Below are 25,146 nucleotides of genomic sequence, written 5' to 3' on the forward strand. Positions count from 1 at the left end.
CTCTTTCAAACTCCCTTTCTCCAAGGGAAGTGGCACTGCTTAATATGTCCGTTTAGTTCTGACTTTTTACTAAGATTGGGTGAAGAGAAAAATTACTTCCTTTCAAACTGTCTTTCTCCAAAAGGAAACGGGCACTGTTTAATATGTTCCATTTAGTTCTGACTTTTTACTAAGAATTGGGTGAATTGGAAGATTGAAAAGGAATGTCAATCTACCTCAATCTAGCAGGGAAAAAAATTCTCTTATGCATTGCACAAAATTAGTGCCTTCCAGAACGAATAATTTCGACGTGCGGATGTTCTTACAAGAAAAATTAAGGTGTTTCCAGGTGCTCTGCTTGGATCCTTAGCTAATGGGGCAGATCAATCAAAAGGATAATGATTTGGTAGATATTTTGTTGTTTTATTTTTAATGAATATGAGACACTTGTATTCATTAAAATTAGAAAGATGATAAATAATGAATCACCTCAAATTACAAAATTTCCATATTTCTTAAGAAACTGACACTGTGTCTGCCAATAATAGCCACATCTAATATTTATGAAAAGCTGGCTTTCTGTAATGAGAAATTCAACAATTACCATGGTAATAACTTGGGCAGCAAGGATGAAATATATGGTAATAAAAGTGAGGCTCAAGTGGGGGAACGGCACGCAGCCTCTGAGCTCTCTGACCCAGGCATGCTTCCAAGGTCTACAGTATGAGGAGCTTCTGTCCATCTGCATTCATTCAAATGCTTGAGAACTTTGCCTTCTCCAAAGCAACATCCATTATTTGTCTTTTATGAGGATTTATCATTTCTCACAGTATCTTATGAATGATTTCTCAATGTTTATATCCTCTCCTCTCCTGAATAACCTTTTCTCTCTTTCCATTGTCTTATTATCTTTCACTTTGTGTGAATTTTTCTATTCTTATTTTCGGAATTATTTTTCTGTGAGTTTCTTTCCTCTGAACTATTCGAATAACAAAGTGATTCTCACCCATGGCTTCTAATACAAGTGAATCAGGACTCTGCTCTTAAAGGTGTCTTGGAAGCATTTTTTAGTCTGTTCTTTTTAACAACTTGTTTTGCATATAATTACTTTTCTTACTTTCTTTTGAAACTCCGAGATTTTGTATGAACCTTAACAACATAAATCTCAATTCCTGCCATGCCATGGTTCTCTCCTCTAGTAAATTAGCTGACTTCTAATCCCATTAGGTGTGTGATCTTAAGCTTGTTCTTCACAGCAAGGGTCAAGTTACACGTTTAAGTGTTAAAAATTAAGTTAAAGTCCCTGTAACAGGAAAGTTAAAAGTTATATACAAAACTAAAGTATATTTATATTTATTTTTAAGAGTATACAGAACTTAGCTGAGCACAGAGTTATATGAAGTATTTTTAAATTAACTAACTTTTAGACTTTAAAAAAAAATGTCAGTCTTCTGGCCATATTGGATAAGACAAGAGCAGATCAGGTATCAAAGTTAAAAACAAAAAAATACAGAGCGAATATTTTTAGAGAAAAGGGTATTGAAATTTTTGTGTTATTTCAAACAAATTCTACCCCACGTCTTGTCATAATAATATAGTATGAAGCGTATCATGTTGACAAGTGTGAAGTAGCTCACATATGACTCAATAAGACATCGGGAAAGCATGCGAATTTATCATGCCATTGTTTCCAACTTTAAATATGTACTTAGGGCTGGTAAAAACATAGTAATAGACACAGACTAGAAACAAGAGGAGCAAGTGCCATTCATAAAGGCATCCAATTTAATGTGGAAGACAAGTAGTTCTGTCAAGATGGTGTAAAGTCTCGAGAAAGCACTTCATGCCGGCACCATGGGGTCTTGGGCTACTCTGTGTCTATGAGTTCAGTGCTTCCTATGAATTCTAGCCTTACCACCTCCAACTCTTCCACACAGACTACATGGAGCAGACCAAACTGTGGCCACCATTCTTAATTCATGCCCTTTCTCACCCTCTGTACCTTCATTTCTAATATGTGAATGTGAGTGTTGAAAATGTTTGTGAGAAGAAAATTCTAGAATAAAATATGTGAATAATCTTGGGGTATGTAGATCAGTACCAGAATGTGTGCTTAGCATGCACAAAGTCTAGGTTTTGACTTGACTATCCAGCATACAAAATATATAATTGATTCATAATGAGACCTTAGTCCTTGTATTTTGTACATTTTATTAGCTAAAAATTATTCTGTTAATAAAGTGGCTGATGAGGCAGGATGGCTTGGGGCTGCCTGGGGCCCCCCTCCAGGATGCTGCCAAGTGTCTCTCTCCTCCCCCCAGGGCACAGAGATATATATAAAGTCTTGAAATTTGGTGTGTCTTTGCGGGGGGAGGGGCACTACCGCCTGCCTCTAGGGTCCTTTTTTATTTTCTGAAATCACTCTTGGGACTGCCGTCCTCGCTGCTGGGGGCATATGCCCCAGCCCCTGCACCACCCCTGCTGCTGCCAGGAGAGGGGGAAGGGGGGGCACGGTGCCTGTAATTATTAAACATGAATTCAATTAAAAAAATTATTCTGTTATCTTTTGATGTGATTGAAGCTGTTACATCATGGTACTAGGACGGATGACAGAGACAGTTCCTAGTGTTCAATAGAATATTAATAGAAAATAAATAATTTTCAGCAACTCAAACTAATGAGGTGGACTTAGTTTCTGGATTGCTTAACTTGTAATTCATTGATATTTCTGTTCTGCACTTGTCTGAATGCTTTTCTGACTCCAAACCCACATGGAAATTTAATTACTAACTCGATAATAATAATAGACAGAGTCCATAAAAGGTAACTAGTCAATAAGGTCTCCATCTTCATGAATAGTATTGCATACCCCTTTGCTTCTCATTTCACTTTCTTTTTTTTTTGTATTTTTTTTTTAATTAACTTGAGTATTTCTTATATACATTTCAAGTGTTATCCCCTTTCCCGGTTTCCGGGCAAACATCCCCCTCCCCCCTCCCCTTCCTTATGGGTGTTCCCCTCCCAACCCTAACCCCATTGCCGCCCTCCCCCCATAGTCTAGTTCACTGGGGGTTCAGTCTTAGCAGGACCCAGGGCTTCCCCTTCCACTGGTGCTCTTACTAGGATATTCATTGCTACCTATGGGGTCAGAGTCCAGGGTCAGTCCATGTATAGTCTTTAGGTAGTGGCTTAGGCCCTGGAAGCTCTGGTTACTTGACATTGTTGTACTTTTGGGGTCTCGAGCCCCTTCAAGCTCTTCCAGTTCTTTCTCTGATTCCTTCAACGGGGGACCTATTCTCAGTTCAGTGGTTTGCTGCTGGCATTCGCCTCTGTATTTGCTGTATTCTGGCTGTGTCTCTCAGGAGCGATCTACATCCGGCTCCTGTAGGTCTGCACTTCTTTGCTTCATCCATCTTGTCTAATTGGGTGGCTGTATATGTATGGGCCACATGTGGGGCAGGCTCTGAATGGGTGTTCCTTCAGTCTCTGTTTTAATCTTTGCCTCTCCCTTCCCTGCCAAGGGTATTCTTTTTCCTCATTTAAAGAAGGAGTGAAGCATTCACATTTTGATCATCCGTCTTGAGTTTCCTTTGTTCTAGGGATCTAGGGTAATTCAAGCATTTGGGCTAATAGCCCCTTATCAATGAGTGCATACCATGTATGTCTTTCTGTGATTGGGTTAGCTCACTCAGGATGATATTTTACAGTTCCAACCATTTGCCTACGAATTTTATAAACTCGTTGTTTTTGATAGCTGAGTAATATTCCATTGTGTAGATGTACCACATTTTCTGTATCCATTCCTCTGTTGAAGGGCATCTGGGTTCTTTCCAGTTTCTGGCTATTATAAATAAGGCTGCAATGAACATAGTGGAGCACGTGTCTCTTTTATATGTTGAGGCATCTTTTGGGTATAGGCACAAGAGACGTATAGCTGGATCCTCAGGCAGTTCAATGTCCAATTTTCTGAGGAACCTCCAGACTGATTTCCAGAATGGTTTTACCAGTCTGCAATCCCACCAACAATGGAGGAGTGTTCCTCTTTCTCCACATCCTCGCCAGCATCTGCTGTCACCTGAGTTTTTGATCTTAGCCATTCTCACTGGTGTGAGGTGAAATCTCAGGGTTGTTTTGATTTGCATTTCCCTTATGACTAAAGATGTTGAACATTTCTTTAGGTGTTTCTCAGCCATTCGGCATTCCTCAGCTGTGAATTCTTTGTTTAGCTCTGAACCCATTTTTAATAGGGTTATTTGTTTCCCTGTGGTCTAACTTCTTGAGTTCTTTGTATATTTTGGATATAAGGCCTCTATCTGTTGTAGGATTGGTAAAGATCTTTTCCCAATCTGTTGGTTGCCGTTTTGTCCTAACCACCGTGTCCTTTGCCTTACAGAAGCTTTGCAGTTTTATGAGATCCCATTTGTCGATTCTTGATCTTAGAGCATAAGCCATTGGTGTTTTGTTCAGGAAATTTTTTCCAGTGCCTATGTGTTCCAGATGCTTCCCTAGTTTTTCTTCTATTAGTTTGAGTGTGTCTGGTTTGATGTGGAGGTCCTTGATCCACTTGGACTTAAGCTTTGTACAGGGTGATAAGCATGGATCGATCTGCATTCTTCTACATGTTGCCCTCCAGTTGAACCAGCACCATTTGCTAAAAATGCTATCTTTTTTCCATTGGATGGTTTTGGCTCCTTTGTCAAAAATCAAGTGACCATAGGTGTGTGGGTTCATTTCTGGGTCTTCAATTCTATTCCATTGGTCTATCTGTCTGTCTCTGTACCAATACCATGCAGTTTTTATCACTATTGCTCTGTAATACTGCTTGAGTTCAGGGATAGTGATTCCCCCTGAAGTCCTTTTATTGTTGAGGATAGCTTTAGCTATCCTGGGTTTTTTGTTATTCCAGATGAATTTGCAAATTGTTCTGTCTAACTCTTTGAAGAATTGGATTGGTATTTTGATGGGGATTGCATTGAATCTGTAGATCGCTTTTGGTAAAATGGCAATTTTAACTATATTAATCCTGCCAATCCATGAGCATGGGAGATCTTTCCCATCTTCTGAGGTCTTCTTCAATTTCTTTCCTCAGTGTCTTGAAGTTCTTATTGTACAGCTCTTTTACTTGCTTGGTTAAAGTCACACCGAGGTACTTTATATTATTTGGGTCTATTATGAAGGGTGTCGTTTCCCTAATTTCTTTCTCGGCTTGTTTCTCTTTTGAATAGAGGAAGGCAACTGATTTATTTGAGTTAATTTTATACCCAGCCACTTTGCTGAAGTTGTTTATCAGCTTTAGTAGTTCTCTGGTGGAACTTTTGGGATCACTTAAATATACTATCATGTCATCTGCAAATAGTGATATTTTGACCTCTTCTTTTCAGATCTGTATCCCCTTGATCTCCTTTTGTTTTCTGATTGCTCTGGCTAGAACTTCAAGAACTATATTGAATAAGTAGGGAGAGAGTGGGCAGCCTTGTCTAGTCCCTGATTTTAGTGGGATTGCTTCAAGTTTCTCTCCATTTAGTTTAATGTTAGCAATTGGTTTGCTGTATATGGCTTTTACTATGTTTAGGTATGGGCCTTGAATTCCTATTCTTTCCAGGACTTTTATCATGAAGGGGTGTTGAATTTTGTCAAATGCTTTCTCAGCATCTAATGAAATGATCATGTGGTTCTGTTCTTTCAGTTTGTTTATATGATGGATCACGTTGATGGTTTTCCTTATATTAAACCATCCCTGCATGCCTGGGATGAAGCCTACTTGATCATGGTGGATGATTGTTTTGATGTGCTCTTGAATTCGGTTTGCCAGAATTTTATTGAGTATTTTTGCGTCGATATTCATAAGGGAAATTGGACTGAAGTTCTCTTTCTTTGTTGTGTCTTTGTGTGACTTAGGTATAAGAGTAATTGTGGCTTCATAGAAGGAATTCGGTAGTGCTCCATCTGTTTCAATTTTGTGGAATAGTTTGGATAATATTGGTATGAGGTCTTCTATGAAGGTTTGATAGAATTCTGCACTAAACCCGTCTGGACCTGGGCTCTTTTTGGTTGGGAGACCTTTAATGACTGCTTCTATTTCCTTAGGAGTTATGGGGTTGTTTAACTGGTTTATCTGTTCCTGATTTAACTTCGATACCTGGTATCTGTCTAGGAAATTGTCCATTTCCTGAAGATTTTCAAATTTTGTTGAATATAGGTTTTTATAGTAAGATCTGATGATTTTTTGAATTTCCTCTGAATCTGTAGTTATGTCTCCCTTTTCATTTCTGATTTTGTTAATTTGGACGCACTCTCTGTGTCCTCTCGTTAGTCTGGCTAAGGGTTTATCTATCTTGTTGATTTTCTCAAAGAACCAACTTTTGGTTCTGTTGATTCTTTCTATGGTCCTTTTTGTTTCTACTTGGTTGATTTCAGCTCTGAGTTTGATTATTTCCTGCCTTCTACTCCTCCTGGGTGTATTTGCTTCTTTTTGTTCTAGAGCTTTTAGGTGTGCTGTCAAGCTGCTGACATATGCTCTTTCCTGTTTCTTTCTGCAGGCACTCAGCGCTATGAGTTTTCCTCTTAGCACAGCTTTCATTGTGTCCCATAAGTTTGGGTATGTTGTATCTTCATTTTCATTAAATTCTAAAAAGTTTTTAATTTCTTTCTTTATTTCTTCCTTGACCAGGTTATCATTGAGTAGAGCATTGTTCAATTTCCACGTATATGTGGGCATTCTTCCCTTGTTGTTATTGAAGACCAGTTTTAGGCCGTGGTGGTCCGATAGCACGCATGGGATTATCTCTATCTTTCTGTACCTGTTGAGGCCCGTTTTTTGACCAATTATATGGTCAATTTTGGAGAAAGTACCATGAGGAGCTGAGAAGAAGGTATATCCTTTTGCTTTAGGATAGAATGTTCTATAAATATCCGTTAAGTCCATTTGGCTCATGACTTCTCTTAGTCTGTCGACATCACTGTTTAATTTCTGTTTCCATGATCTGTCCATTGATGAGAGTGGGGTGTTGAAATCTCCCACTATTATTGTGTGAGGTGCAATGTGTGTTTTGAGCTTTAGTAAGGTTTCTTTTACGTATGTAGGTGCCCTTGTATTTGGGGCATAGATATTTAGGATTGAGAGTTCATCTTGGTGGATTTTTCCTTTGATGAATATGAAGTGTCCTTCCTTATCTTTTTTTTATGACTTTTAGTTGGAAATTGATTTTATTTGATATTAGAATGGCTACTCCAGCTTGCTTCTTCTGACCATTTGCTTGGAAAGTTGTTTTCCAGCCTTTCACTCTGATGTGGTGTCTGTCTTTGTCTCTGAGGTGTGTTTCCTGTAGGCAGCAGAATGCAGGGTCCTCATTGCGTATCCAGTTTGTTAATCTATGTCTTTTTATTGGGGAGTTGAGGCCATTGATATTGAGAGATATTAAGGAATAGTGATTATTGCTTCCCTTTATATTCATATTTGGATGTGAGGTTATGTTTGTGTGCTTTCATTCTCTTTGTTTTGTTGCCAAGACGATTAGTTTCTTGCTTCTTCTAGGGTATAGCTTGCCTCCTTATGTTGGGCTTTACCATTTATTATCCTTTGTAGTGCTGGATTTGTGGAAACATATTGTGTAAATTTGGTTTTGTCATGGAATATCTTGGTTTCTCCATCAATGTTAATTGAGAGTTTTGCTGGATACAGTAACCTGGGCTGGCATTTGTGTTCTCTTAGGGTCTGTATGACATCAGTCCAGGATCTTCTGGCCTTCATAGTTTCTGGCGAGAAGTCTGGTGTGATTCTGATAGGTCTGCCTTTATATGTTACTTGACCTTTTTCCCTTACTGCTTTTAATATCCTTTCTTTATTTTGTGCGTTTGGTGTTTTGACAATTATGTGACGGGAGGTGTTTCTTTTCTGGTCCAATCTATTTGGAGTTCTGTAGGCTTCTTGTATGTCTATGGGTATCTCTTTTTTTAGGTTAGGGAAGTTTTCTTCTATGATTTTGTTGAAGATATTTACTGGTCCTTTGAGCTGGGAGTCTTCACTCTCTTCTATACCTATTATCCTTAGGTTTGATCTTCTCATTGAGTCCTGGATTTCCTGTATGTTTTGGACCAGTAGCTTTTTCCTCTTTACATTATCTTTGACAGTTGAGTCAATGATTTCTATGGAATCTTCTGCTCCTGAGATTCTCTCTTCCATCTCTTGAATTCTGTTGGTGAGGCTTGTATCTACAGCTCCTTGTCTCTTCTTTTGCTTTTCTATATCCAGGGTTGTTTCCATGTGTTCTTTCTTGATTGCTTCTATTTCCATTTTTAATTCCTTCAACTGTTTGATTGTGTTTTCCTGGAATTCATTCAGGGATTTTTGTGTCTCGTCTCTATGGGCTTCTACTTGTTTATTTATGTTTTCCTGGAATTCTTTCAGGGATTTTTGCGATTCTTTCAGGCATTTTTGCGATTCCTCTCTGTAGGCTTCTACTTGTTCTCTAAGGGAGTTTTTCATGTCTTTCTTGAAGTCCTCCAGCATCAAGATCAAAAATGATTTTGGAACTAGATCTTGCTTTTCTGGTGTGTTTGGATATTCCATGTTTGTTTTGATGGGAGAATTGGGCTCCGATGGTGCCATGTAGTCTTGGTTTCTGTTGCTTGGGTTCCTGCGCTTGCCTCTCGCCATCAGATTATCTCTAGTGTTACTTTGTTCTGCTATTTCTGACAGTGGCTAGACTGTCCTATAAGCCTGTGTGTCAGGAGTGCTGTAGACCTGTTTCCTCTCTTTCAGTCAGTTATGGGGACAGAGTGTTCTGCTTTCGGGCGTGTAGTTTTTCCTCTCTACAGGTCTTCAGCTGTTCCTGTGGGCCTGTGTCTTGAGTTCACCAGGCAGCTTTCTTGCAGCAGAAAATTTGGTCTTACCTGTGGTCCCGAGGCTCAGGTTCGCTCGTGGGGTGCTGCCCACGGGCTCTCTGCAGCGGCAGCAACCAGGAAGACCTGTGCCGCCCCTTCCGGGAACTTCAGTGCACCAGGGTTCCAGATGGTCTTTGGCTTTTCCCTCTGGCGTCCGAGATGTGTGTGCAGGGAGCAGTCACTTCTGGTTTCCCAGGCTTGTCTGCCTCTCTGAAGGTTTAGTTCTCCCTCCCACGGGATTTGGGTGCAGAGAACTGTTTATCCGGTCTGTTCAGGTTCCGCGGTGTCTCAGGCACAGGGGTCCTGCCGCTCCTGGGCCCTCCCCCACGGGAGCCCAGAGGCCTTATACAGTTTCCTCTTGGGCCAGGGATGTGGGCAGGGGTGAGCAGTGTTGGTGGTCTCTTCCGCTCTGCAGCCTCAGGAGTGCCCACCTGACCAGGCGGTTGGGTCTCTCTCTCACCGGGTCTGGGAGCAGAGAGCTGCTGCGGGCCGGGATCCGCGGGTGTGGGACTTCCGGTAAACACAGAACGTGCCCGGTCCTAGAGAAATTCTGCTTTCCTGTGTCCCAAGCTCACCAGGCAGCTTTCTTGCAGCAGAAAATTTGGTCTTACCTGTGGTCCCGAGGCTCAGGTTCGCTCGTGGGGTGCTGCCTCTCTGCAGTGGCAGCCTCATTTCACTTTCTATGTACAGAGATGGTTGTGCCGTTTAGAGAATGCAGCAATTTTGATACAATCTCAGGGAACCTGGTTGGAGAACTGCGGAAAGATCTGCAGGAGCTGAGGGAGATTGCCACTTCATTGGAAGAAAAACCTAGACCGGTCTGACCACCCAGTTCCCCCAGAGTCTAGACCACCAACCAAGGAGTGTACTTGGAGGGATCCATGGCTCCAGATACATATGTGGCAGAGGATGGCCTTGCCTGACAGCAACAGGAGGGGAGGTCCTTGGTCTCAGGGAGGCTTAATGCCCTAGCATAGGGGGATGCTGGAGGGGTGGGTTGGGAGAGTGTGGTGGGTGGGAGAGCACCCTCATACAGGCAAAGTGGAGGGGGAGAGAAGATGTGGGATGGGGGAACTGGTGGAGGGGTAACAGGGAAGTGGGATTTCATATGAGATGTAAACAAATGGAATGATTAATTTAAAAAAAACATAAAGAAAAGAAAAAGAAAGGACTGGGTACTCACCAGACACAGCTTCCTAGTTCCTTGGTTTGGGAATCCTTAGCCTCCGAAAGCACGAGAAATGCGCTTATTTTGCTCATAAATTTCCTATTCTATAATAATTTGCAGTATCACAACTGGAGTAAGATATAAAGACATCACTTGTAAAATGCTACTTCACAAATATTATATTAATTCTCTTAATATACTTTCTACTTAGGGCATATTAAAATATCTATAAAAATAATTCTTTTTGAGGATCCTATGATTGTAAAGAAAAAATGTCCTTAGTCCCTTATATTAGATAAATATTAAAGCAGACTAATTACTAAAGTGTCTAGACATATCTGGAATTGATTTCTTTAATCATGCATACCTTAACTCATGTTAGCCAGAGAAATAATCAAGGTTTGCAATATTTTAGTTAAATATCTTCCCATGTACTCACTTGACAAAATTCTAGCAAATGTGTTTTCAATCTTTCACCATTCTCGATCTCTTTGTTTATAGCACAGCATAAACAAGAGCACACATGCTCTTTTACACATACTCATGTGTACATGAACACACACAAGCTCACATTCACACACACTCTAAAATGATAGATTTTGAGTGTATAGGGCCTTTAGAATGTAGTTGTAGGGAAGACAGAGACTGAAACTTTAGTAGATTTTAAGAGGGGAGAGAATACCATATATCACTAACACCATTGTGTGTAAAGCTGACATGAAAATTTCTAGACAAACATTAGATTAAAAGTAAGATGCTGGCTGGATTGCAGGTCTAGAACATGAGAAGCTGTGATGCAAAGCCATATTGTGAGGAATTTGCAGCCAAATAACTGAATGAGGGAGACAGATTTTGAAGCACTTGAAGAGGATACAATAGCAATGTTTCTCTTTCATTTTCAAACAAACAAATCTATTCTGGTCCTAGTAATTTTCATCATTATTTTTAACAAGCCCAAGTAAGAATATATTTCTGGTAACTCTGAGTGTAGTCACTATGTTTCAAGAAAATTTGACTCAAAGAAATAAAAATTAAGTTGTAATTGAAAACTTGGAGGTGTTTCTACCTTTCTCTTGATTCCCTTTTTCCTAATATGCGGTGTTACAATTCTTTTACTTTAGGAATTATTCATAAAGATAGCAGGACAGTTTGAAACTCAGTTTAAACAGAAGGCATGGGTTATCACAAGGCTGTATGTGAGGGAGGCACACAAGCTGGTTTCCTGTCCTGAACATTACTGCCTTTCCGGTACATCTTAGCTGATAATTTCTCTTTCATATAGACAGTGGTTTCCCCTTAAGGACATAATATGGTGTCCTGCATTATTATTTCTGGACCTGAGAATGAGATGAGTGACCAAAGTCCTCCTGTCTCCTTTGCTCCAAATCGGAAATTCATTTTCTTCTTTCCCTTTGTTTGTTAATATATTACAAGCATTTAAGTGCACAGTTTGAAAGAATGAATACTGTGTTGTGAATTACATTTCAATTTTAAAAGGTGCTTCACTGGTTCAGTTTTGATAGAATGAATCTACAGTACTAGCTACTCAGGAAGTGTGGTGGGGGAATCATCTGAATCTCTTAAGTTTAGTGTCAGCCTAGGCGACATATTCAATGAGCACTTACCTCAAAAACAAAACAAAGTGCAACTACCTCCTCAAATAAAACTACCGAAAAGAATGAAATGACGTGCGAGAAAATTTTAACTGTAGGAAAATAAAATGAGACTACCTGTATGTACATAAGGAATATAGTAAGTCATAACATAAAAACTATTTTGTATCCAAATGATTTTTAAAAAAGCCTATCAGGTAAAGACAAGGATGTGCACAGACTGATAAGAAACCGTGCTGCCAGTGGAAATATAAAATTACCATTTTTAGCAGCCTTAATACCATCTACTACACGCAAAAACACCATACAGCAGTGCTTCTCAACCTGCGATTCACAACCACTTTGGGAGGTGAACGAGCTCTTCGCAGGACCCGGGGATCACATAAGACCAAGGGAAAACACAGATATTTGCACTATGGTTCACTACAATAGCAAAATTACAGTTATGAAGTAGCAAAAACAAATGATGTTATAGTTGGGGGTTACCACGACATGAAGGATTGTATTAAAAGGTGACAGTGTTAGGAAGGTTGAGGAGTGCAATACAGTATCATCGTATCTTATAATACTGTACAGTATAGGAGAGCAGGAGAAATGAAGGAACGAAACTAAAGAAACGACCAGCAGTGAAGAGTAAACAGAACTTAAGGCACATGAAAGGCTTCTCATAGCATCTTCTAGAACACGGACTATGTTAACCAGGGAGTGCCACACTTACTTGTTTCTTTTTCAATGTAAGGACCTATTGCTCTACTCTTGCAATCTCTTCGTCTATCCCATCCATACTCTGTATTAACTCTTCCTTTGAAAGCTTTGAAGGCGAAGCGTTTTGATCATCTCCACATGGTTGCCCAGCCAAAGGAGAGGATGGAACTTCATGTTTGCCTCCAAATGCTGCATCTGCAGACGACCTTGACCCTTCTGGCAGCGTGTGAACTAAAGGTAAAACCGCAGCACTAACACGATGGCAGTGGGCATCAGGAACTGGCTCCAGGCATGGACACTTGGACTCCAAGGAATCGTGATCCACCGGTGAGGGTCCTGAGTGTAATTGTTCATATCCAGTTCTTCTTTCTTGAGGCCTGTCAGAACCTGGGTGACATTCTGAAAGCAAGGAAGGTCGTCTTCGAAGCTGCTGTTGTAAAACTGTGATGCCTGACTAACTTCAATGTGAGGAGAGTGACAGAAGAGGAACTGTGATTACCTGCTGGTGCGGGGTACCGGGAAAGGTGTGCGGGGTATCGGGAAAGGTATACCGGCCAGAATGTGACGGCTAACAACTTTGCTCTGGGCTGAAAGGTGGGGAGGGTAACCTGAACTTGACGTTAACAGTAAAGACGTCCTCACTGGACTGTGAGATCAACTCCAACAAACAACCATGCTTCTAGGAAGTAACAGGGAGATGGAGTAGCTTGAGAGCAGGCGCACCCCAAGGCCTGAGCTTGGGGCAGGCAAGCTGGTTGCTGGCTCACTCCAGCCACCAGTTTTGCCACCTTAGCCGCCATCTTACCTCAGCCCCACTCTCATTTTCTTCTTTTCATTTCTCTTGGTTCAACTCTGAAAAGGGATTTATTTTAATGTTTTACTTATTTGGTGTATGCATATACATACATGGACCTACCTTACTTGCATTTACATGGGTTCTGGGGATTCGAACCCAGATATTTTTTTGGGATTGTGAAGCAAGTGCTTTCCCTACAGAACCATCTCCTGGCTCTAACTTACCACAGATCTAATGCAGTCATTTACATCTGTGTTCATTAGGATGTTGACAGAAATTTTGCGCTTTTTTTGTATTATCTTTGTGTAGGTTAGTGTCAGGGTCCTGCTGACTTTTGAAATTGGTTGATAATTTAGATTTCACTTTGACTTTTGAAGCTCCTTTTTCTCAATGCCGGTAAGAATAAAATCTATCTTCTAGATATATATAGCTAATACGAAGAATGAATAATCATATTTTATATAATTCACATGTGTGCTGAAGCCTATCACTATATAAATGATATGTGTTTGGTGTTTTCACACACATGGTTTATTCACTCTTAATTTCTCCCATTGTTTTACCTAAGGGGGAGAATCAAGGTGAGGGTTCTGAGATTTTTTTTTTTTCAAACAGACCTGCCTTGAACCCTGGCTATTCTTTTTAATCTTGTACGTTTGTTCAAGTCTTTTAAATACATTTCACTTCCTTTATCTGAAAAGGGACAGCTACACTACCTGCCTCTCAAAACTATCTGGTCAGACAAGAAAGCAAAAGGGTTTAGTATGATAAATGTGTGTATCATAGAAAATAACACGTGACAACTGTCATCGATGCCATTGTTAGCTGTGATAGCAACCATGACTGGAAAAAACAGTGAATGCTTAATGAAAATTGGAACACCTAAAACAGCCCTGTCTGCCTGAACACAAGGGTCACAAACAGAAGCAGATCTTTTACCCCCAGCTGGGAAGGATGGAGAGTGGCACCCCGATTGCTCGGAATCACTACATACGCTACAATTACTGTCTGTCCCTTTCCCTGGACACTGACTGCTGCACGATTATACGCTAACACCATCTGTATAAGCTAAATGTTGTAACTTTTTTGTATAATAGTAGGAGAAAGCTTTTAGATGTGTCTTCCACCCCTCTGATAAGGATACGTGAGAAAACATCAGTAAGAGAGGGTACAAAGACGTTGAGAAAAGAAAAGTTACGTGGTTGACATAAAGTTTACAAATTCACATTTCCAATGGAGTAAGCACTGGTCACGCAAGTACACAAAAATAAGCTCAAACACATGCTGAGTTCACGGAAATATGGGCAAATAAATAACCATTTATTCATAAATCTGTCCCTTCAAAACATTTTGCTCAAAATACCTGTTTGCATGGAAGCTTTAATAAGCCATAGAGCATGTGTCTGAAACCTAAAAGTTTTCTTTGCATGTAGATCGCAAAGGTTATGACTATATCACTAAAAATCATGTCATGAAAAATTACTACTCAATGATCTGGGGTTGTACTTCTTGCCCATTAAACAGATGACGGCAAGGTCTGCAAACTCCATGCATGTAGATCACGCCTTGTCTTTTTCAGCCCTGAATCTCTAATGCCAAGCACACTATTTCAAAGATAATTGTTTGGGTAGGTGTTGATTGTGAATGTGAATGCCGTCTGATTTAAGGGTGATTTCATTATATCCCTTGTGTTGATGAACTCACCTGCACTTCCTTCAAAGCACATGGACTCCGCTCTTAGGTTTGAGGGTTTTATGCTTGGTCGTGTTTTTTATAATAACATATTGAGACAGAATCAAGGTGTCTCAGAACTACCTCCTCCAGCCCACAAAAATAGGGAGTTCAATTTACCATGCCACTCCTATAGGGGCGTGGTTTATCAACTCTACCAGTCGACTGAAGTGTTCTGGGCTTTTTCACAGGGGAATGGATTCCTAAGACAGTCTGAGAAAAAAATGGTGCTATTCACTGTATTCTGTTATAACCCATCCTTATTTATCATGCTAATATTAGGAAAACCAACACTATCATTTTGTCTACCTTTTCTCCATCAATCAGTCCAGTGTGAAATATCATAATGAGGACTATAATCTTCCTCACCAGTGACAGCAACTTTAAATCTATGGAAGAACAAAAGTACCCCACCATAATATGAAGGCGAGGTCATGGAATTATACCCATCATATGAGACAGAAATGGGGCTAAGCAAAGATATTTGGACAAGTTCTAAAGCTTTGGAGTCATAATGATGGAAGGAATGTTCTTCCTGAGAGTTCTTACATATTTTTTTGTTCTTTTTTTTTTTTTTTTCGGAGCTGGGGACCGAACCCAGGGCCTTGTGCTTGCTAGGCAAGCGCTCTACCACTGAGCCAAATCCCCAACCTGAGTTCTTACATTTTATTCTCGGAACAAACACATTGGTACACACACACACACACACACAGAGAGAGAGAGAGAGAGAGAGAGAGAGAGAGAGAGAGAGAGAGAGAGAGGGGGGAGAAAGCACATAGTACATATACTTATATGAAGCTTCTAAGCCGTGAGTCGTGAATATATACTATGTATTTTCCTCAAACTAAGAAATTTTTTAATTATCCCAAATGTTGACATTTTCATTCAGACATAGAAGTTTTCACCTTCTCTGATTCCTGTAGAACCTGTCTCAGTTTTTGGCATATTCCTTAGCATGCAAATCTAAGCAGAACCACAAGCATATGTCACATCACGTGGAGAAAAGCAATTTGTAAATAACCAGTGACCCATCAAAATAAAACTAGTTTTTTAATGCTGGAAAAGGAAAAGATAGGTGAGCTTTAGAGCACTTGATAACGTGTCGTAGATTAAATTGTATGAATGGTTTTCTCCTCAGCCTGAAAGAGTCCACTAGACCAGTGAACAATGCTTCCAGGTTGCATTAAATATTCCAACACTTTTCCCAATATGTTAAGAAATGCTATTGCATCTGTCTGATCTGACATTCTTGTCAGTAACCTAATTTTCTAAGATATTAAATCTTTATTTGCTTGGAGAAATCATTTTCCATAATGTATTCATGTCTCACAATGTGCAACTAACCCCACCGGAGACGAGCTAAGAACACTGATATGGTTCTTTTCTTAGAATTGTCCATAACTTTGGGTTAGACTTTTTAATTTTATGAGTAGAGGACAGACTTCCTTCCACCATTTGCCCTCTCAGTCAGCTCGTTCTGAACAGAATGAATGGATGCAACAGATTCCTCCTCACTTCCATTACCCCTTCTCTCTCTAAAGGTAAAAACAACAGTTCCAAAAACACCTGTAAGATGGTTTTTAAAACAAATTCCACTGTGGACAGGGCAGGGGCTCACAAGGCCCCACCTCTCATGTAGAACCATTGGCAGTTAGTGAGAGCCAGTTTTCATCGGGAGCATGATCTCTGGTAGCTTGCTCATGTTCCATTGATGGTCCCAAACCCAGCAGCGTCCAAGAAGTGCTAACTGGACCTAGCAAGCTATTTTTTTAAAGGACATCAAGGTGTTAGGGAGGGAGAGTCTTAAGGAAGACAAAAAAGGAGGGAGTATCAAAATATGTGTATGAAATGGTTAAAAAATTAAAATATATTAAAATTTGGGAGGAAATAAAGCTAAATGGAGCCAGGCGCTGGTGGCACACACCTTTAATCCCAGCATTCAAGAGGCAGAAGCAGGTGGGTTTCTGTGAGTTTAAAGCCTGGTCTACAAAGTACGTTCTAGGACAACCAGGGCTGTTTCAAACAGTACCTCTGTCTCAAAAGACAAAAACAAACAAAAATATGAATGAGCTTCATTACCTACATAAATATTATTTTTCAATGAAGTTTCTTGGATGGATGGTAATATTACTAAGATGATCACCTTTGCCTTTTAGCCTGTGGCAGGTATAAGAGGCTTCTGTGGAACTAAGACCCAATTCTTAAAAAATAGTAGATTATAATGCAAGTCACTGTAGTACCCTTTGTCCTTGTTTAGACAACTTCATAGAATAATATTTCAGAATGGCCTCCAATGAAGGATTCCTCCCTAAATATATACCCTCCTATAGCCGTTTCCCACACTGAATATGGAGTGTATGTATTACTTGGACAAACAGAATGCAAGATGTGTGACATCGTGCAAACTCTGAGCCCAGAGAGTAAAGAGATTCAATTTCCCCCTCTTTAAACCAGATCTCTGTACCATAAAGTTACTGTCTAGCTGTGGCAGGGTAAGAGGCCAGGATTAGAGAGATATTTCCAGATGACAATCAATAAGTTAACAGGTGAGTGAGGTCCCCATGGATACTTCACCCTCAGTTGAACTCAAACAACCTCGCCAAGTTCAGGATTCCTAGAAATGCCAGCAAATCAACTCAGACTGACAAGCAACAGAATTGCTGTAAATGACTCACATTTTTGGGATGATCTGTTAAAGAGTATGTACCAATTAAATCGCTGTCTCACAGAACACATTCCTAATGGGATTGTATTAACAATTAAATGGACAAGTCCACAAAAATGTTCAGAAAATATCAACATCATTATTATTACAGGGTAATTAATTGAAATAGTTACCTAATACACACGTGCAATACTAATACACACCTGCAAATTCTGAAAATTTTTATTCAAAATCTTTACAGTATTTCAGAGTATAAGAGACAGGTGCTGTAGAAATGACTCAGTGATTAAGAGTTCTGGCTTCCTGGATCCTGCTAAGACTGAACCCCCAGTGAACTAGACTATGGGGGGAGGGCGGCAATGGGGGGAGGGTTGGGAGGGGAACACCCATAAGGAAGGGGAGGGGGGAGGGGGGAGGGGGATGTTTGCCCGGAAACCGGGAAAGGGAATAACACTTGAAATGTATATAAGAAATACTCAAGTTAATAAAAAAAAAAAAAAAGAGTTCTGGCTTCTTATCCAGAGGATCAGGTTCTGTTCTCACCACCTAGGTGTTAGCAAACACTTGTCTATAACTACAGTTCCCAAGATCAATCCAACACCCTCTTCTGGCCTCTATGGACACTAAATGCCTATGTTACACAAATATGCATGCAAGCAAAAGATCTGTATACATAATAAAATCTTTAAAAATGTTTAAGAAAGGTAGATAGAGAGGGGTGGTGTCTCATGCCTGTATCACAATCCTTAGGAAGCATGAGTATCACCATGTATTCAAGGTCAGCCTGACCTACAAAGCAAGACCCCATTGAGAAAACAAAACAGCAAAACATTAACAAAAAGAAATAGATAATAGATTTTTTTAAGAAAGCCCTTTGTGACTTGGCAGCCCAGTGGCTAAAGAATTTCTTTGACCTGAACTTTCAGGAAACTCAGAACAAGTGTTATGGGACTATACACAGAAATACAGTTAGCAAATTTCAATCTATGAAGAAAAAAAATCTGAATTAAAACCTTGTTCGATGAGGTACAGTGAGGTAGAAACATGGCTACAGGGCACATGGTTTCAAAAGCCATGCATAAATACTGAGGACTGCACAGAGGTACGGCTCATATAACCCTAGGAAAATGAGACAGCAATTTGTGATCCTGACTTTCAGAAGACTGTTGGGGGCGGGGCCAGCATTCAGAACTGGGCTCCTGAAAAACCACGCAGATATCACTAGCAACTGTGACTGGACCCATGAATGACTTCCAACTTCCAGAACCAACATCCGTAACTCTTTCTCCTCAAGGCCAGCTCAAAGGCAAGAAAACTGTTCATGACTTGACCAACAAAACAAACACTGCCCATAGATATAACTAGCATTTTATACCCAGCTTCACAAAGGAACACTCAGTGGCGTGACTCTCATCTGAAAGCTTAGGAAGCAATACCTGGAAACTTGAGTCTGAAACCAGGGAGGCAGCATTTGTGACCTCTAGCCTCATCCAGCCATCTTCCCTTCACGTACATTGTTTCTTTATTTAGTATCCAATGCCTGTTTTTCATGCAAGCTTGGTCCTTCTTCATAGTTGTCTTTGTCATCCCAATCAGCACAACTATGATGGATCCAACAAGCATCAAACTCTGGTAAGGCTGTGAAGAAACGAATGATTATACACCACTGGCAGGAATGCAGACTGGTGTCACCAGAATAGAAGGCAATATAGATGGTCCTCAAAAAACAAAGAATAGAATTTTCATGTGATGCAGATAGTCCAACCCTGAGCATAACCCTGAAGGATCGTAAGTTGACATGCCATTGAGATACGTGTACATCCATGTTTACCGCTGCACTATTCTCAGCAGTTAAGAAACAGAAACAGTGTTCCATCGATATGTGAATGGTTAAATGCCATGTGGTACGTATACAAAATGGAATTTTATTCAGACTCAAAAAACAATCAAGTGCAGGCAATTGAAGAAAATGAATAGAACTGAAGATAAGCAAAATAAAGTCAATATAGACAGACAAATACTATACCTTTCTATCTCCCCCTCCCCCCTTCTCTTTTTTTTTTTTTGAAAATATAAAACATTTTATTGAGTGAGATAATTCAGACTCAGATAAACAAATAGTGGTTCTTCACTCTTGTATTTAGATTATTATTCCAAATTTTATACGTGTAAGTGACTCTGAATGCAGGTCAAAAACTTGAAAGGAGTTAATGAGACAGATCAAAGAGGCTTTAATGAAACAGTTTGGGAGGGTAATATAACACATATAATATGAAAGTGGAAAGAGGATTGCTGGAGACTAAAAGGTAAAGATGAGGATGGGTTTAGGACAAGAAGGAAAGTGTCAAAGGTGGAAATAAATCAAATCTAATTGTGCATGAATGTGATATACAAAAATATGTTGGTTTTCATGCTAATTAAAAATAAATTTTGTTTAAATACAAGACCCAACAAGCAGCTGAAAGAGTCAAATGCAGATATTTGCACCCTACCAATGAACAGAATTTGCTGACCCCTGTGGTTGAATTAGGGAAAAGCTGGAGGAAGCTGAGGAGGAGAGCAACCCTGTAGGAAAACTAGAAGTCTCAATTAACCTGGACTCCTGAGATCTCTCAGACACTTGATCATGAACCGGGCAGCATACACCAGTTGAGATGAGGCCCCCACACATATACAGCAGGGTGGGGATATCCTTGTGTGGATGGGGGTTGCAGAAAGGAGGTATGGGATGTGGAACAATCAGAGGAGAGAGTGGACAAGGAAGGGAATAAAACCTGGAAAGTAAAAGTAAATAAATAAATAAATAAATAAATAAATAAATAAATAAATAAATAAATAAATAAAGTCACAGTAACCTCATTTTGAAGCCTGTAGCAATTAATTGTATTGGTGGCATTATATTAGAGGTTTATAAATATACTAGATAATTCTCAAATATACCTCTTGAGTGTCAATGTGAATGTAGTCACTCACATCTATGCATTATGTTTTTAATTTTTTTTTGGCATGTTTAACTAATTTTCTTTTTTTTTATTTTTTTTTTATTATCTTGAGTATTTCTTATATACATTTCAAGTGTTATTCCCTTTCCCGGTTTCCGGACAGACATCACCCTCCCCCCTCCCCTTCCTTGTGGGTGTTCCCCTCCCAAACCTCCCCCCATTGCCACCCTCCCCGCATAGTCTAGTTCACTGGGGGTTCAGTCTTAGCAGGACCCAGGGCTTCCCCTTCCACTGGTGCTCTTACTAGGATATTCATTGCTACCTATGGGGACAGAGTCCAGGGTCAGTCCATGTATAGTCTTTAGGTAGTGGCTTAGTCCCTGGAAGCTCTGGTTGCTTGACATTGTTGTACTTTTGGGGTCTCGAGCACCTTCAAGCTCTTCCAGTTCTTTCTCTGATTCCTTCAACAGGGGACCTATTCTCAGTTCAGTGGTTTGCTGCTGGCATTCGCCTCTGTATTTGCTGTATTCTGGCTGTGTCTCTCAGGAGCGATCTACATCCGGCTCCTGTCGGTCTGCACTTCTTTGCTTCATCCATCTTGTCTAATTGGGTGGCTGTATATGTATGGGCCACCTGTGGGGCAGGCTCTGAATGGGTGTTCCTTCCGTCTCTGTTTTAATCTTTGCCTCTCCCTTCCCTGCCAAGGGTATTCTTTTTCCTCATTTAAAGAAGGAGTGAAGCATTCACATTTTGATCATCCGTCTTGAGTTTCCTTTGTTCTAGGGATCTAGGGTAATTCAAGATTTGGGCTAATAGCCACTTATCAATGAGTGCATACCATGTATGTCTTTCTGTGAGTGGGTTAGCTCACTCAGGATGATATTTTCCAGTTCCAACCATTTGCCTACGAATTTCATAAACTCGTTGTTTTTGATAGCTGAGTAATATTCCATTGTGTAGATGTACCACATTTTATGTATCCATTCCTCTGTTGAAGGGCATCTGGGTTCTTTCCAGTTTCTGGCTATTATAAATAAGGCTGCGATGAACATAGTGGAGCACGTGTCTCTTTTATATGTTGAGGCATCTTTTGGGTATATGCCCAAGAGAGGTATGGCTGGATCCTCAGGCAGTTCAATGTCCAATTTTCTGAGGAACCTCCAGACTGATTTCCAGAATGGTTTTACCAGTCTGCAATCCCACCAACAATGGAGGAGTGTTCCTCTTTCTCCACATCCTCGCCAGCATCTGCTGTCACCTGAGTTTTTGATCTTAGCCATTCTCACTGGTGTGAGGTGAAATCTCAGGGTTGTTTTGATTTGCATTTCCCTTATGACTAAAGATGTTGAACATTTCTTTAGGTGTTTCTCAGCCATTCGGCATTCCTCAGCTGTGAATTCTTTGTTCAGCTCTGAACCCCATTTTTTAATAGGGTTATTTGTTTCCCTGCGGTCTAACTTCTTGAGTTCTTTGTATATTTTGGATATAAGGCCTCTATCTGTTATAGGATTGGTAAAGATCTTTTCCCAATCTGTTGGTTGTCGTTTTGTCCTAACCACAGTGTCCTTTGCCTTACAGAAGCTTTGCAGTTTTATGAGATCCCATTTGTCGATTCTTGATCTTAGAGCATAAGCCATTGGTGTTTTGTTCAGGAAATTTTTTCCAGTGCCCATGTGTTCCAGATGCTTCCCTAGTTTTTCTTCTATTAGTTTGAGTGTGTCTGGTTTGATGTGGAGGTCCTTGATCCACTTGGACTTAAGCTTTGTACAGGGTGATAAGCATGGATCGATCTGCATTCTTCTGCATATTGTCCTCCAGTTGAACCAGCACCATTTGCTGAAAATGCTATCTTTTTTCCATTGGATGGTTTTGGCTCCTTTGTCAAAAATCAAGTGACCATAGGTGTGTGGGTTCATTTCTGGGTCTTCAATTCTATTCCATTGGTCTATCTGTCTGTCTCTGTACCAATACCATGCAGTTTTTTATCACTATTGCTCTGTAATACTGCTTGAGTTCAGGGATAGTGATTCCCCCTGAAGTCCTCTTATTGTTGAGGATAGCTTTAGCTATCCTGGGTTTTTTGTTATTCCAGATGAATTTGCAAATTGTTCTGTCTAACTCTTTGAAGAATTGGATTGGTATTTTGATGGGGATTGCATTGAATCTGTAGATTGCTTTTGGTAAAATGGCCATTTTTACTATATTAATCCTGCCAATCCATGAGCATGGGAGATCTTTCCATCTTCTGAGGTCTTCTTCAATTTCTTTCCTCAGTGTCTTGAAGTTCTTGTTGTACAGATCTTTTACTTGCTTGGTTAAAGTTATTTGGGTCTATTATGAAGGGTGTCGTTTCCCTAATTTCTTTCTCGGCTTGTTTCTCTTTTGTATAGAGGAAGGCAACTGATTTATTTGAGTTAAATTTATACCCAGCCACTTTGCTGAAGTTGTTTATCAGCTTTAGTAGTTCTCTGGTGGAACTTTTGGGATCACTTAAATATACTATCATGTCATCTGCAAATAGTGATATTTTGACCTCTTCTTTTCCGATCTGTATCCCCTTGATCTCCTTTTTTGTCTGATTGCTCTGGCTAGAACTTCAAGAACTATATTGAATAAGTAGGGAGAGAGTGGGCAGCCTTGTCTAGTCCCTGATTTTAGTGGGATTGCTTCAAGTTTCTCTCCATTTAGTTTAATGTTAGCAACTGGTTTGCTGTATATGGCTTTTACTATGTTTAGGTATGGGCCTTGAATACCTATTCTTTCCAGGACTTTTATCATGAAGGGGTGTTGAATTTTGTCAAATGCTTTCTCAGCATCTAATGAAATGATCATGTGGTTCTGTTCTTTCAGTTTGTTTATATGATGGATCACGTTGATGGTTTTCCTTATATTAAACCATCCCTGCATGCCTGGGATGAAGCCTACTTGATCATGGTGGATGATTGTTTTGATGTGCTCTTGAATTCGGTTTGCCAGAATTTTATTGAGTATTTTTGCGTCGATATTCATAAGGGAAATTGGTCTGAAGTTCTCTTTCTTTGTTGGGTCTTTGTGTGGTTTAGGTATAAGAGTAATTGTGGCTTCATAGAAGGAATTCCGTAGGGCTCCATCTGTTTCGATTTTGTGGAATAGTTTGGATAATATTGGTATAAGGTCTTCTATGAAGGTTTGATAGAATTCTGCACTAAACCCGTCTGGACCTGGGCTCTTTTTGGTTGGGAGACCTTTAATGACTGCTTCTATTTCCTTAGGAGTTATGGGGTTGTTTAACTGGTTTATCTGTTCCTGATTTAACTTCGATACCTGGTATCTGTCTAGGAAATTGTCCATTTCCTGAAGATTTTCAAATTTTGTTGAATATAGGTTTTTATAGTAAGATCTGATGATTTTTTGAATTTCCTCTGAATCTGTAGTTATGTCTCCCTTTTCATTTCTGATTTTGTTAATTTGGACGCACTCTCTGTGTCCTCTCGTTAGTCTGGCTAAGGGTTTATCTATCTTGTTGATTTTCTCAAAGAACCAACTTTTGGTTCTGTTGATTCTTTCTATGGTCCTTTTTGTTTCTACTTGGTTGATTTCAGCTCTGAGTTTGATTATTTCCTGCCTTCTACTCCTCCTGGGTGTATTTGCTTCTTTTTGTTCTAGAGCTTTTAGGTGTGCTGTCAAGCTGCTGACATATCCTCTTTCCTGTTTCTTTCTGCAGGCACTCAGCACTATGAGTTTTCCTCTTAGCACAGCTTTCATTGTGTCCCATAAGTTTGGGTATGTTGTACCTTCATTTTCATTAAATTCTAAAAAGTTTTTAATTTCTTTCTTTATTTCTTCCTTGACCAGGTTATCATTGAGTAGAGCATTGTTCAATTTCCACGTATATGTGGGCATTCTTCCCTTATGGTTATTGAAGACCAGTTTTAGGCCGTGGTGGTCCGATAGCACACATGGGATTATTTCTATCTTTCTGTACCTGTTGAGGCCCGTTTTTTGACCAATTATATGGTCAATTTTGGAGAAAGTACCATGAGGAGCTGAGAAGAAGGTATATCCTTTTGCTTTAGGATAGAATGTTCTATAAATATCCGTTAAGTCCATTTGGCTCATGACTTCTCTTAGTCTGTCTACATCTCTGTTTAATTTCTGTTTCCATGATCTGTCCATTGATGAGAGTGGGGTGTTGAAATCTCCCACTATTATTGTGTGAGGTGCAATGTGTGTTTTGAGCTTTAGTAAGGTTTCTTTTACATATGTAGGTGCCCTTGTATTTGGGGCATAGATATTTAGGATTGAGAGTTCATCTTGGTGGATTTTTCCTTTGATGAATATGAAGTGTCCTTCCTTATCTTTTTTGATGACTTTTAGTTGGAAATTGATTTTATTTGATATTAGAATGGCTACTCCAGCTTGCTTCTTCTGACCATTTGCTTGGAAAGTTGTTTTCCAGCCTTTCACTCTGAGGTAATGTCTGTCTTTGTCTCTGAGGTGTGTTTCCTGTAGGCAGCAGAATGCAGGGTCCTCGTTGCGTATCCAGTTTGTTAATCTATGTCTTTTTATTGGGGAGTTGAGGCCATTGATATTGAGAGATATTAAGGAATAGTGATTATTGCTTCCCGTTATATTCATATTTGGAAGTGAGGTTATGTTTGTGTGCTTTCATTCTCTTTGTTTTG

The 25,146-nt window shown here is 39.8% G+C and overlaps 1 protein-coding gene and 1 pseudogene; one reads left to right on the plus strand and one right to left on the minus strand.

The window, feature by feature from the left end:
• Positions 1–25,146, plus strand: part of Erich1 (glutamate-rich 1) — a gene marked incomplete at its 5' end in the record, with an annotated part of 52,793,804 nt that overhangs the window by 25,895,784 nt on the left and 26,872,874 nt on the right.
• Ncor1-ps1 (nuclear receptor co-repressor 1, pseudogene 1) lies at positions 12,338–13,148 on the minus strand (annotated as a pseudogene).

Source organism: Rattus norvegicus, chromosome 16 (genome assembly GCF_021556685.1).
Source record: "Rattus norvegicus strain SHRSP/BbbUtx chromosome 16, alternate assembly SHRSP_T2T, whole genome shotgun sequence".
Classification (NCBI taxonomy): Eukaryota; Metazoa; Chordata; class Mammalia; order Rodentia; family Muridae; genus Rattus; species Rattus norvegicus.